General features: G+C 32.8%; 1 protein-coding gene across 2 annotated transcripts in view; it reads right to left on the bottom strand.

Moving 5' to 3' along the window:
- Positions 1-10,382: 10,382 nt before the first annotated feature.
- The window catches only part of LOC143239765 (forkhead box protein B1-like), a 32,737-nt gene continuing 28,610 nt past the window's right edge, over positions 10,383-14,509 (bottom strand). For both annotated transcript variants that reach the window (XR_013021366.1, XM_076481259.1), the window contains exon 2: positions 10,383-11,559. The gene's annotated coding sequence lies outside the window, so the exon portion shown is untranslated. The remainder of the gene's footprint in view (positions 11,560-14,509) is intronic.

The raw sequence follows: 14,509 nt of genomic DNA, 5'->3' as shown, positions 1-14,509 counted from the left end.
ATAGGTTTGATTGTTCATATTGTAATGTTAGAAGTATGGGAAATAAAATGGATGACTTTATGGCACTTGTAAGAATAGAGGATTTTGATAAAATGGGGATAACTGAAACATAGTAAATGTTAATGATTTTGATACCAGAAATTTCTTTGAAATACATGATTATAAGTTGTTTAATTACGATAGACTAGTAAAGAGAAAGGAGGGGTGGCTTTAAATGTAAAATGCGAGTTATATCCTGTTGAAGTTAAGAATATTAAGGATAATAGCAAGGACAATGAATCCATTTGAGTTTCTGTTAGTATATATTAAGGGATAAAGTTCTTAGTAGGAATTTGTTACAGACAACCAGATGAAACTTATGAAATGATGGAGAAACTTTAAAGCGAAATTAAGATTTCAGTTATTAATGAAGTCATAATATGGGTGATTTTGTCTGCAGACATATTGATTGGGAAATGCTAGAGTCAAACCGTGAGGGATAAAGGTTTCTGGAAACTGTTCAAGATGGATTACTTCACTAATTGGTCAAGGAAACTACCAGAAATAATGTTAATTGAATAAAATATTCGACATGATTTCACTGAGGGAAATTTTTGCCTTACAAATCTTTCGACATGGTTTGTAAATGCTACTGCATGTGTGGATTTGATGTTTTCAGAAAGCATTTGACAAAGTGGTACATAAGAGGCTTGTAAAAATTGTCTCTAGAGGTGTGATGGGTAAGTTAATTAATTCAATAAAAAATGGCTTGATGGAAGAAAGCAGAGAGTTGTTATAAATGGAGTTCAGTCAAACTGGATTAATTTTGCAAATAGTGTATGTACCTCAAGGCTCAGTCTTAGAGTCATTGCTCTTTTCGATTTATATTAATGACATAGATGATGGAATGGTCAATAAATTACTTAAATTTACAAACGATATCAAGGTTTTAGGTGTTGCTAACTATGAAGAGGATGCTGTTGATTTGTAAAAGTATTTAGAACATTTATTTAGTTGTGTAAATGAATGAAAAATGGATTTTAATTATGGTAAATGCAAGAAATTTTATGTGGGTTATTATAATTTAAATTGTAAGTATAGTTTGGATAAGAATAACCTTAACAGTGTCAATAAAGAAAATGATTTCGAATAATGGTTTGTCAGTTTCTTTAGCCATCTATGTAGTGCTCTGTTGCTAGTTGTTAGAGCAAATAGGATTTTAGGTTTATGTACATAATTATTGAATACAATCCTAAAGTTGTCATAATCTCATTGTATAGAAAACTAGTTAGGTTATTAAGAACACTGTATTCATTCTTGGATTTCTTACCTTAGGAAATACATTGAACTGTTGGAAAGGGTTCAGAGGAAGGTTACTAGAATGGCACCTAGGATGGAGGGGTCATCATATGAGGAGGTGTTAAGATCCTTAAAACTGTTCTCTCTTGAGAAAAAAAGGGTTGGAGGGGATCTGATTGAAGTGTTTAATATTGTAAAAGGAACAGAGAATTATAGAATTAGGAGACATAGATGTAGATTTAGGCGAGGTGAAAACCGTCCTCATCAAAGACAATTTTACTTGTCAAGTAGGATGATTGACATATGGAATTTGTTGCTTTCGGATGTCGTGGAACCAGTACATTTGAGTGAGTTTAAAAGAAAGCTTGATAGAAACATGAATAATAAGGGTTGGTTTTACTTTTTTAACATTTATTTAATAGTTTTAGTTTGGCTTAGTGGATGGAATAGCCTAGATGGACCAACAGGTCTTCCGTTGCTCCTAAACATTATGGTAGGTTAGGTTAAGTCCACAAACATGCCGCTGTCCCAATGAGGGTGGGAGTTTGTGGGAAAGTCCAGGATCTAAAATTTGATTTTGTACTCACTTCGATGCATACTGATATGGATCACATCCATAGCTGGATTTCGTATTAATGACGTTCAAACTGCTTTACTGTTTTTTATAAAGTTTTTGTAATAGATTAAATACATTAGTAGAATTCTGTAGATATGTTTTCAGTGTTGAAATTTATTCAAGTTATCTACATAACAATGTTGGTGGTAATTATTTTTCTGTTTTGCAAAACTTGGAAAAGATGATGTGTTTGTTCTTATAGCAAAGCCATAGCTGGCTATCTACTGAGTCCACCAAAGGGAATCGAACCGTAGACTTACCGTTGTATCAGCAGGAGACAGGAAAAGACAGTTCGACCACTACGAGACGTCTTCACAGATAACAAATTTTGTTTGTCTTTTATTAAGCACAAACCCACCGTGAATATCGAAAACCGAATCTTAACGCCCTCAGAGTTACGGCTGAGCCACTTGGAGGGTAGTTTCTAAATAAAAACAAACTTCGTATTACTCTTACACTACATTGTTTAAGGTTCTAAAAATTAGAGAAATTATTTATGTAAATTACTTCTTAACATATTTAATATTTCTAAGCGAGTCTACTGATTTAAATAGTTTACGTAAAAACAGTTTTTATTTAATCAAAAACGAACTCGTCCATCGTGTGAGTTTACTTTAATGACGAAGTTTATTATTATTATTTATTCTCAGTCTAATTGTTATTTGACGTTTCTTTTTTATTTCTTAGTTTACGTGTAGCATGTAAAAACCATATCACACACATTAAGGTTTCCCAAGGAAGTTAAAACGAGTTCGTATAATCATTTTGATTATGTTCAATGATTAGGTGCATTTACTAGATACATTAACATTCGGTCCGACACAGCCAAGTGGTTAAGGAGCTTACTTCCTCATTTGAGGGTCAAAGGTTCGAATCCTCCGTCATACCAAACATGCTCGCTTTTTTTTTTTTAGCCGTGGAAGCGTTATAATGTGACAGTCAATCTCACTGTTCGTTAGAAAAAGAGTAACCCAAAAGTTGGAGGTGGGTGGTGATAACTAGCTGCCTTTCCAACAACCTTACCATACTAAATTAGGGATGGTTAGCGCAGATAGCCCTCGTGTAGCTTTGCGCGAAATTAAAAAACAAACAAACATTAATCTTCGTTAAGATATTGATAACTAACAAGTTAGATCTTTTTGCATATTTAATTTTCGAAAAGAAATGTCAAAGGTGTAACTTTAGAAATATTTATTTTCATATCCTTTATGGTGGCCAAAATATACTTAAACCATTTTTCAATTAGCAAGCTGTTGTCAGAAACACGAGTATTTGTTAATCAGATATAAATACTTTCATGCTGGTTTCTCATTTGTCTATAAATATATATAGAAATAAAATTATTTGTTCTACGTCTCAACTGGTAGTTACACAAGAAGAAAATTAATTCGTAATTTGTAGAGTTTGGTGCTATGTGCATATCCAGTAATTTGCTTTTCATGAACGATAAAAAGAACTCCGAATATAGATTTTCATTCATCTCGTCAGTAATCTTAAATACGTCTTAACTTAAAGAGTAAACACATGCATTCATTAAGTATTTTTAATTATTTGTTCATGATTAGAATAAAGCAGAATATGGTGATTACAGACCATTCTATACGTTCTGAAGTTCTCATGCTTGTTGTGCTACTGCTAGTTGTTAACGTAATGTTAAGTCTTTCACAAAATAAAAAGTTGAATACTGGAGTCAGTTACTGATCTTTAATCAGTTTTAATTATTTTGAATGTTAACTCACGTTAAGTCGCGCCGAACTGATTCTTTTATTTATGACCCGGCACCTGTTTCCCGTTTATCCAATTATAACGTTTAACAACCATGGACGGTCTTGTAGTTTCCTATCAGTTAAACTTAGATTACTGGCCACTTTTCTTGATTAATTTTATCGTAACTTAGAGACTGCAAGCCTCTCTATCCTTAGAGACTGACAGCTTCCTCCCCACACTCTCTCAGCTTCAACCCACGTTATTTTCCACCTAATTCTATAACACAGTGTGTTTGGACATCTTATCCGTCCTTTAGTATCTTTTGATATATAAATCGTTAACATATACAGAAATTATAACTGATTATGAACCTCAGCACATAGGATTTCATTTTGCACTACGCATGACTCTTTAATCTATAGTTATAAAATATATGAAAGAGCGCTCGTTTGAATTATGTTCGATATTTCAGTTTGTTTTGCATTGTTTTTCTCGCGCAAGTAAGTTTTGTTCTAAATAGAAGCTTTAACAGTTTTTCAATAACACTAAACTATATATTTTTGTATTGATTAATCATATTCTTGTACTTTAATAACTTATAGAGCCCAGTATTTATGTTTTATGAGCAAAGTTATCAAGGTTTATTTTACTTATATCATTCTATTTATTTATAATATTAACTGAAGTTGTAGTTATTGTTTTTTCACAAGATGAACAAGTGCCAAGATTAGTGAATTGGAAATATAACACAATTCCTCTAAATATCACACTCTATTGAAATTGCAAACAAAATTCCTGGACATTTGTGTACTGAATAAGAATACCTTTTGTTTCTCAGTAAATAAATACAATAGCTTTCTGAAACATTGTTTGTACAATTAATACATATTTAAGAAATAAAAAAATGTGTTGAAATTTAACATATTATTCATTATGTAGTGTGGAACATTAACTGGTTGTACAAAGCAAACATATTTATATAGTCGCAGAGTAGCGATGCAAAGAGTTTGTTTGTTTTTCAATTTCTCACAAAGCTACACGATGACTATCTGTGCTAGCCGTCCCTAATTCAGCAGTGTTAGACTCGAGGGAAGGCAGCTAGTCATCACCACCCACCGTCAACTCTTGGGCTGCTGTTTTACCAACGAACAGTGGGATTGATCGTTACGTTGTAACGCCTCCACGGCTGAAATGGCGAGCATACTTGGTGCAATGGGGATTCGAACCCGCCACCTTCATATTACGAGTCGAACGCCTTAACACACCAGGCCATGCCGGGCCCGATGCAAAGAGACTTGAAAGGTCGCATTATTTACATCTTTAAGATATGAGCTTTGAGTATAAAGTTTCCTTGCATTAGACTTGAATTATATGGAGATTGCTGCATGTAGTTAAAATGGAAGGAAAAGGCAGTCACAAACGATACGTTATTTTGGGATAACAAAGGGGGATGTAATACACTGTAAAAGCGCTAGAACAACTCAACATATAGGAGGCATAAGTAGTCCTTTAATCAAGTTGTCTTTGTTTGTTATTTTGTAAAAATATCCTGATATCTGTGTAGTGAATTTAATTTCAAACTGCTTTCGCACGACCGAAAAATAAAAGTCTGTAGTTCAACCCTTCTACTTCATTTAGGTGTTTGACTAAAGAATAGATGGAATAAGTTCTGGTACATCATATTGTATAGACGATTCAACGTTACAATGTTTACTTATTTGAGATATTTTAAATATTAAATACAGTGCGCTTATCTATCAAAATTTGTGTGTATAGAGATTTTCTTACCAGTATGACTCGAATTTCACTAAATGTATAAATGGAGGTTAGAAATCACTGGATTTCACACAAAATTCCTAAGCTACTATAAATATATCAAGGTTTGGCATTCATTACGCTCGAGGCTTGGCATGGTTAAGGCGAACGACTTTTAATCTGAGGGTTACGTGTTCGAATCCCCGTCGCACCAAACATGCTCGCCCTTTCAGCTGTTGAGGCGTTACAATGTGATGGATAATTCCACTATTCACTGGAAAAAGAATAGCCCAAGAGTTGACGGTGGGCGGTAGATAACTGCCTCATACTGCTAAATTATGGACGGCTAGCGCAGATAGGCTTCACGCGAAATTCAAAAACAAACAAACATTACGCGTAAAGTCTTTTATTATGTGACGAAATTATACTTATGAACCGATTCACAAAATGATTTGGATACATGTTTTAAACATAGTAAAAAGGCACTGGTTACCTGTAGCTATAAAACTAACGACATACATTTTTGTTCACACAGTATATTACCGACATAAAGAAAATATCATTTTAACATTTATTTTCATCACGTTATATATTTAAGTAATTAAAGTCATGTGGTTTCTAAACAATTATCAAATAATATCACAAATATTTATACCTTTATTATCACAAGAACAAACAATTTGTAGGCCTGTGATGCAATAATACAATTCAACAGACCAAACTGTAGGGGGGTGATTGTATGCACCATACCCCCCACCTAAAATGAAGGGGGGATGTATACCCCATCCCCCCAGGATCTACGCGCCTGAATGGAAGTTACACATGTATGTTTGCTCCTAAATTAATTTTATGATAGTCAGTCCGCTGTGTACAATATATTTAAAAACTCATATATTTTGCTGTCAAGGGAACCGTGTGTTACTATTTTTATTCTAAAGAGTAAATTACTTTTTATGTAACTAAAACGTAAATCAATATACTGATTATTGGTTTACTGAACTCAAAAATCGGATAAATTAATTTGTATTGATTCCTAAGGTAATAGGCAAGAACTCATGTATACTGTAACCATTCAATGATTACGTAACAGAAAGCGGTTTAAGTTGAACGTTGAAAGTATATGTTAAGTATCGAACGGATATTGTTCAGGATTAAACTTGTTATTACGAAATTGCGTCGTTTCTAACGTGAATTAGCGATTCACCTCTTCCTTATATCATTCATAATATATATATTTAATTTTGTGCCAAAGCTACACCAGGGCTATCAGTCCATAATTTAGAAGTGTAAGACTAGAGGGAAGGCAGATACTCTTTTACCAACGAATAATGGGATTGACTGAAAGGGCGAGCATGCTTGGTGTGACAGGGATTCGAACCCGCGACCCTTCAGATTACGAGTAGTCAAGTACCTTTAACAACCTCTATTTACAATCTGCCTACGTCTAACAAATACTAAAAACGTGTCTATCGAACATATCGTATTAAACAGATGTTGGTGCTACCAAAACGTAGAAATAGCTTTAGTAGAAATAACCTACGCAGCTTAGGATTAGCAACATTGTCCATTACACAGTTCTGTTTTCAGGTGTCTTTTTTTATGTAACTAATTTAATTTATTATTGTTATTAATACTATTAATAATAGCCTTATTATTAGCTAGTCCTACGTGTCACCGTGAAAGCTATAGGTTAGGACTGGTGTGTTTTTCATTTTAAAATGTAAAATTGATGTGTTTTCTGAGAGTACTTGAGAAATGTCTTTATTATTTTTCAAGTGCAAACATTTTGTAACACTTTAGTTTGTTTTTTCATGTTATACTTTATCGTATTTTCGTGCATCGTATTCATTCGCTCATGCGTCGGACGAATTTGTTAATCATATTTTTGCATTTGAATTTTCTTAATTGAAACTTTAAAGAAATAGTTGTGTGATATTTCGACTACATATGTAAGCTTTTAAACAGATGTTAATGGTTTAACATTTTTCTCATATCCTTTATATATATATATATTAAACATTATAGTTTGTTTGTCACGTGTTTTTTATTGATTTGAATTTAAAAAATAAACTTGATAGCAACTCTCCAGCATCAAGGATCAAGACAAGTTGTTCAGTGCTATCAGTTATAGGATTGACTAATACCGTCTACGCTGGATAACGTACGAGATCTGTCTCAATTAAAGCTACACATATATAATTCGAAATGTTTAAATGTGAATATTTTAAGACACATACTTTCAGGTCTTTAACCTGTTCAGCGCCGTAGACGAGATAACTCGTCCAAGCCGATCGGTAACACAGTACCACGGACGAGTTAATTCGTTCTCAATAATACCTAACTTCAACGCTAGATGTCAGCACCATACATGAATTTGACCTACTTACAAATTGTTTCACTTTCGATCCAAAATGGCGTCACGAAAAAAGTTACAAAATGAAGAAGCATTGGAGTTGTATTGTAGCAGCTGAAATACTTGGCAGTCAACAGGTTAAAACTTACGTAGATCACTATGCATTCCACTAAAGTGACGTACATGCAACTCTTTCATGTGGTTTGTCAGCTTTCAAGTAGAAATTTACTAAAGAACAAAGCATTCGAAAGTTAAGTTTATAGAAATTATATCGAATATTCTACCAACACGGAAAAAAGTAACGAATAGTTATTTCATGTGGATAAACCACATAAAGTGTTCATGAGTGGAACTTAAAAACAAACAAACAAATAATAAAGCCTTGAAATGTATAATAAAATACTTGTTTTATGTGTATAAATTGTTAATTTAAAAGCACTTGTTTCTAGAATGAGTGTAAAAATCCTAGAAATATGCCCATAGAAATATATTTAATGTGCATTAAATTTTAACTAAAAAGTGTTTATTTGTGGAATAACAGTGAAAAAACACTTAAAATACATGGTGGAATAGTTTCTTTTTCCTGAAATAACAGTTAATTTAAGAGTATTTCCTTGTAAAATAACAGTAAAAAAAAACCCTCAAAATACTGATTAAAACAGTTGTTTTAAGGTAAATTCCAATCAACTTCAACAGTAAATTTCTGTGAATTCAACAGAAGAATCGTGAATTAGTTTAGAAAGGTCTGCAGTTTTTACATTAAATTAACAATGAAATTTTGACAGTATATTAATTAAACCCCTCAAAAACTCTCTCCACTAACGAAATATGTATAATTTAAATTAATTTAGCCTTGTCATTATCTAGGTTTCTTATTGCCAGATGAAAACTTGATCATCTGTTGATACAATACCATAAATTTAATCTTTCTCAAAATAGGAAATCACATATATTTTCAATATATACTGGTTCTACATATAATGAATGGCCCGCCATGGCCAGGTGGTCAAGGCACTCGACTCATAACCTGAGAATCGCGGGCTCGAACCCCTCTAGCACCAAACATGCTCGCCCTTTCAGCCGTGAGGGCGTTATAATGTGACGGTCAATTGCACTATTCGTTGGTAGAAAAATATCCCGAGAGTTGGCGGTGGGTGGTGATGACTCTCTGCCTTCCCTCTACTCTTACACTGCTCAATTAGGGACGGTTAGTTCAAATAGTCCTCGCGTATCTTTGCGCGAAATTGAAAACATACAAACATTCTCAAAAATCAAGCGTTCTACTGAGCTAGTAACATATTTTAAGTTTAATGTATTGTTTTTACATATTTGTACAGTGACTGCACGTGTACATATTTTCAGAATAAAGAAGATGGAAGTTTAATGACTAAATTAAATTATTAGTGTTTTTCACTCCATCTGTGCTTTCAGTTATAATCCAGAGTTTCTCTTCTTCACTCTCCTGAGAATTTTTGGAAGAAGTAACAATAAGATAAATTCTTAGATGGTTTATTGTACTTTGGCATAATGCAAGCAGTTGCTAATATAACTTTATTTTACCTAAAAAAATTCAGACGTAAATTTATTTACATTTTTAAAATAGCCAATATTCGGTTAAAATTCCAAAGTGTTCTTAATCTCAGTATTTTTCAAATAACACTTCTTAGAGTCACAAATTTAAATGAAATATATTTCACAACTTACAGAAATAATAAATAGGTAAATAGATAAAAATATGCTATAATATTGCATAAGTACATACTAGTGAACAATGGATGTCATATGGCGTTCTCTTAAACTTTTGGCCCGACATGGCCATGTGGTTAAGGCACTTGACTCGTAACTCGAGGGTCGCGGATTCGAATCACCGTCACACCAAACATGCTCGCCCTTTCAGCCTTGGGGTCGTTACAATGTTACGGTCAATCCCACTATTCGTTGGCAATAGAATAGTCCAAGAGTTGGCGGTGGGTGATGATTACTAGCTGTCTTTCCTCTAGTCTTACACTGCTAAATTAGGGACGGCTATCGCAGATAGCCCTCGTGTAGCTTTGCGTGAAATTCAAAACAAACCAAACCAAATTTAAAATGATATTTATAGTTAAAGGTATTTTTTAAATAATTACTGTAAGAATATAGTGGTAGAAAAGAAAGACAACTTTCGATATAAACATTTTAAGAATAACTAGTTTTACATTTGAATCATATTAATATGTGACGACTTTATTTGTATTATGCTTTGAGTTCTGTGAGCTGCATACGAAGAGCTCAATGAATGCAATTATTTTAAATCCAACAAACTGTTTTAAACAACTTGGAAAAGTTTGGATCATGAATAGTGTTAGTGTTACATTCAAGGTGTTTCCAATAAAGATGACCCCGAAAACCTAAAAAAAGTCCTGATCTCCACCCGTGATGTTAAACCCGTGATATTTTTGACTCTGCTTGAACTAAATCTGATGCAGGAGGTTTTGAGAGAAAAAGAAAAAAAATATTTGAAAAATACAGAAACGTGCTTGCAAATACAGAAAAAAACGTTTAGCAAATTCATGACCTAAATTAAACAACTACGAAATCCAAATATTCCTCAAAAATTACAAAATACCGTAACAGAATATTGTATATTTTATTAAAAATAATAAAGTTATACTTACTGTGAATACATACATAAACGTTTAGGGCTTGGCATTATAAACATAACACTAACATTCGAGCAGAAGGATACCAGCTGAACTGACTATTTAGAGAAATAAAAAAGTGACGCGTACAGAATTCTATGATGCAGCAAACATAATTAGAACGAGTTGGTCAAAATTGTGATATGAAATAATTTTAGTGACACCACATTTCTTTGAATTAAATGTTCTATTCAAACTTTCAAATTTACAACTTTTTTTCGCGCCTTTAGTAATTATTATAAAATTGTTCATTTATTAACTTTGAACACAACTTCACGTTGGATCTGTTTCACGAACCATCGCTTTGCTAAGACATGATGGAAACCGTTGAAAAGGTATCTATTTTATTTTTCTTAATATACTGCAAGAGAAAGGGAAAACTAAATCCTATTCTAAACACATCTGTGGAACATGAGAATTATAAATAATTACTGGTATCAAAAGAACGTTTTCGTTAAGTGGGGTTTCACAAATTAAACTTTTAAGTAGGTCTTTGTAGTTTAGGCCTAACCATTACATCCATAAGTTTATAATTACCTTCACAAGGTCGCTAATTGCTAAATTTTTGTGTATGAAAAATCATCGAAAATATTTTATTTCCCAAATTCAACAAGGTGAAATGTTTAGAACTTGATTTTTTTTTTCATAAAGATATTATTAAATCAGTTTTCTTACATGACGAGATGGTAATAAAATTAGTTGAGGTGAGTTCTATGTGTTTTAATATTACATCTATTAAACTGTAGGCCTATTAGTTAAAAACATAAATTATTCTTAATTGTGTCTCTGTTATTATATTATTCATAGGCGTTGCAAAAAACGGATCTCCCGTGAATAATTGGCTTGTTTTTATTGTGTTATGGTTAAGGTATTTTCAAAGTTGTAGGAGGGGCTTCACTTTTTTAATGAATTTTAGAGTAATACCTTAGCGATTATATACTAGAGGAAAGTATTTCATTTATTGTTTAAATGAAACGAGTTTCTAGTCTGAATAATACTTAACCCTACAACTCCTTAAACAGTGTGTTCAATTTTTATAAAATATTTTCCAAAATTTTCCTATATATTATGGAACAGTTTTTTTCAGACTTGCTTCGTATACAGTTTTCTCCTCTTAGGCCTTAGGTATCTGATTTCATTTCCTTTTTCTTCAGACAGATTCTTTTAAAACTCTGAAAGAAAATCATTCAAATATACAATGGAAATTATTCTAACAGACGTCAACAAAACTATTGTTTACAATAATATAATGCATTGAAAATATTTGTGTAATACAATTTTTAATAACCATTCAGAACATTTTAAATAAATGTAGCAACTTGGAATGAAAGGTTAACAATGGCTGATTCAAAAATTGAGAAAATAATTTACTGGACGTAAATACATTTCATTATTATGAATCGAAATTCCTTGCTGTATAAGAATACTGATGAAACCTGAGAAAGTTAACATTGCAAATGAACCGTTGAAATCTTTTTAAAGTAAGGTGGCATGTGTAATTTATTATTTTGTTACTGAAGACTATATACTCGTGTGAATAGAATAATTTAAATTACTCATAAATTTTACTTGTCGTGTAGTCGAGCAAGTCTTTTATTTTTAGATTTTCTCTTTCATTTCATGCGTGACTGCCAAAATGTTATTACCAAATACAGCCTTCCAAGGTTCTTGGCTCTGACATGTTCTGTTTTTGTATAAAAACAAACGTCTCAACTATTTTATGAGATTATAAATTCCGAGACTTTTTAAAGTTGAATCAATATACCAGTATTTGCTCTAATTATGAAATCATGCATATGACATACACTCTTAAGATACAGAAAGAATTTTTCAAACTACGATTTAACGTTTAGTCTGGGTATTATCGTATATAGAAAATACATAACGCATATACTATTATGTGGTAAGTCCTACCAGAAGAGTTGCTAAAACTCTACAATAACGATTATTATTAATAATAAATAATCTTACACATGAGTAACAGGGAAACTGCAAGAAACATAAATGACTACCCTTCCTAGTTCATTAGCTGGGTCTAGTTATAAGGTTAATTTCAAAAATGGTAATACATACTAGGTTAAGAAATAGCTAATAAAATATCCCCGAAACCTACCCCTCACCCCCTCAACTGCACCTTTATAACTATTGTTATTGAGGTAAAACTTCGAAGTTTATTTAGCTAAAGGTCAAATAGTGCATGCCGTTACTCCTTTTAAACGACTGGGATTATAACTGAGTGTTTGTGTGCGCTTGTTACAAAATAGGAAGAAAATGTTTAGTAGCTTCACAGTCACCTTGGATGGTATTGAGTAACTATGGATAAAGGAGTAATAATAACCTTTAACTGACTGTGTTGGAGAAGGTTAGATATAAATCGACTTTATTTTTTTTATTAAATGAATGTGTTAGCTACTGTGAACGTTTTTGCCACAACCACCTAATAATTGACTTACTCATTTCTACGTATATAAATCGAACCGTTTAAACATGCATTCCGATTTGAGACGTGTTGTTTTTCTGGGTTTGGATAACAGCCTGTAAATACATTTATTACACAGATTTTTTTCTTTAGATTTTGCTTTTATACGAATTCTAGGACCGGCATCTATTTTACTGTTGACAACATGTGAATAGTGATATTAATGGAACGATTATTTTCGAAAATTGAAATACTGTAACTTACTTCTATTTACAATAAAAATCCTTATACTTGAATAATCTTTATACAATGGTTAACCATAAACGACCCAGCATGGCCAGGTGGGTTAAGGCGTTTGACTCCTAATCTGACAGTCGCAGGTTCGAATCCTTATCGCACCAAACACGCTTGCCTTTTCAGCCGTAGGGGCGTTATAATGTGACGGTCAATCCCACTATTCATTGGTAAAAGAGTAGCCCAAGAATTGACGGTGGGTGGTGATGATTAGCTGCCTTCCCTCCAGTCTTACATTAGAGACGGCTAGCGCAGACAGCCCTCGTGTACCTCTGCGCGAAATTCAAAAACAAACGCACGTTATTATTCTATGTTTAATGGGGTTTTAATATGTGAAACAATAAGACACTTTTTTCTCTAATTACTGCAAAAGAAGCCTTTTTTTCTTGAAATTCACCGCTATAATAGTGTCTTGTTTAAACTAATGAGTAACTGAAATCCACTTGTGATGCCTTTAATTAATACCTTTTAAACTTTTCCGAAATTGAAATATATGACATAAAATATATTTTATTACGTGTATCTAGTGCTTTTGTTTCCATTGTTTTAATTCAAGGTGCAAAATTTTAATTCTAATGTAATATTTTTGTGTCTTTGATGGAAATATGATACTGGAAGTTCTTATTGAATGTTTGCTGTATTTTATCTTCTTATTTTTATAATTCAATTCCACAGACATTGAAATACGAATTTTATTGTATTTATCCTTTATTATTTTAGAAATAACAACAACGATATAACCTGAAAAATCGTCAACAGGTTTAAGTTTATACCCTTGAGGAAGACTTAAAATCATACACCTTTAGGAGGCTCTTACAATTTCTACACTCTTAAATGAATATAAATATTATTACTTCATAATGGTATAGGCCCGGCATGGCCAAGCGTGTTAAGGCGTGCGACTCGTAATCTGAGGGTCGCGCCAAACATGCTCGCCCTTTCAGCCGTGGGCGCGTTATAATGTGACGGTTAATCCCACTATTCGTTGGTAAAAGAGTAGCCTAAGAGTTGGCGCTGGGTGGTGATGACTAGCTGCCTTCCCTCTAGTCTTACACTACTAAATTAGGGACGGTTAGCACAGATAGCCTTCGAGTAGCTTTGTGCGAAATTAAAAAAACAACAAACATAATGGTGTAAATTTACTCTTTTTAAAATGAATTTTGTGGTACTAGAACTGTTGTTTCTGGAAACGACTGAATTTAGTGCAGTTTTATACAAGTACAGAACTATCAATTGCGGATGTTCCGTCTCTTCTAGATGTTTATAATGTTTTTTTTTGTAAATCTACATAAGGGTATATCCGTTTCTGATTTTAAAGTGACAGACTGTAGAGAACCCACTGGCAATCCTTGGGCTACTCTTGTTTGCCTGAATAGTTGGAGTTTACCATTACTCGTATATTAATAGCC

Source organism: Tachypleus tridentatus, chromosome 2 (genome assembly GCF_004210375.1).
Source record: "Tachypleus tridentatus isolate NWPU-2018 chromosome 2, ASM421037v1, whole genome shotgun sequence".
Taxonomy (NCBI): Eukaryota; Metazoa; Arthropoda; class Merostomata; order Xiphosura; family Limulidae; genus Tachypleus; species Tachypleus tridentatus.
This window is presented reverse-complemented; position numbering and strand designations above follow the sequence as displayed.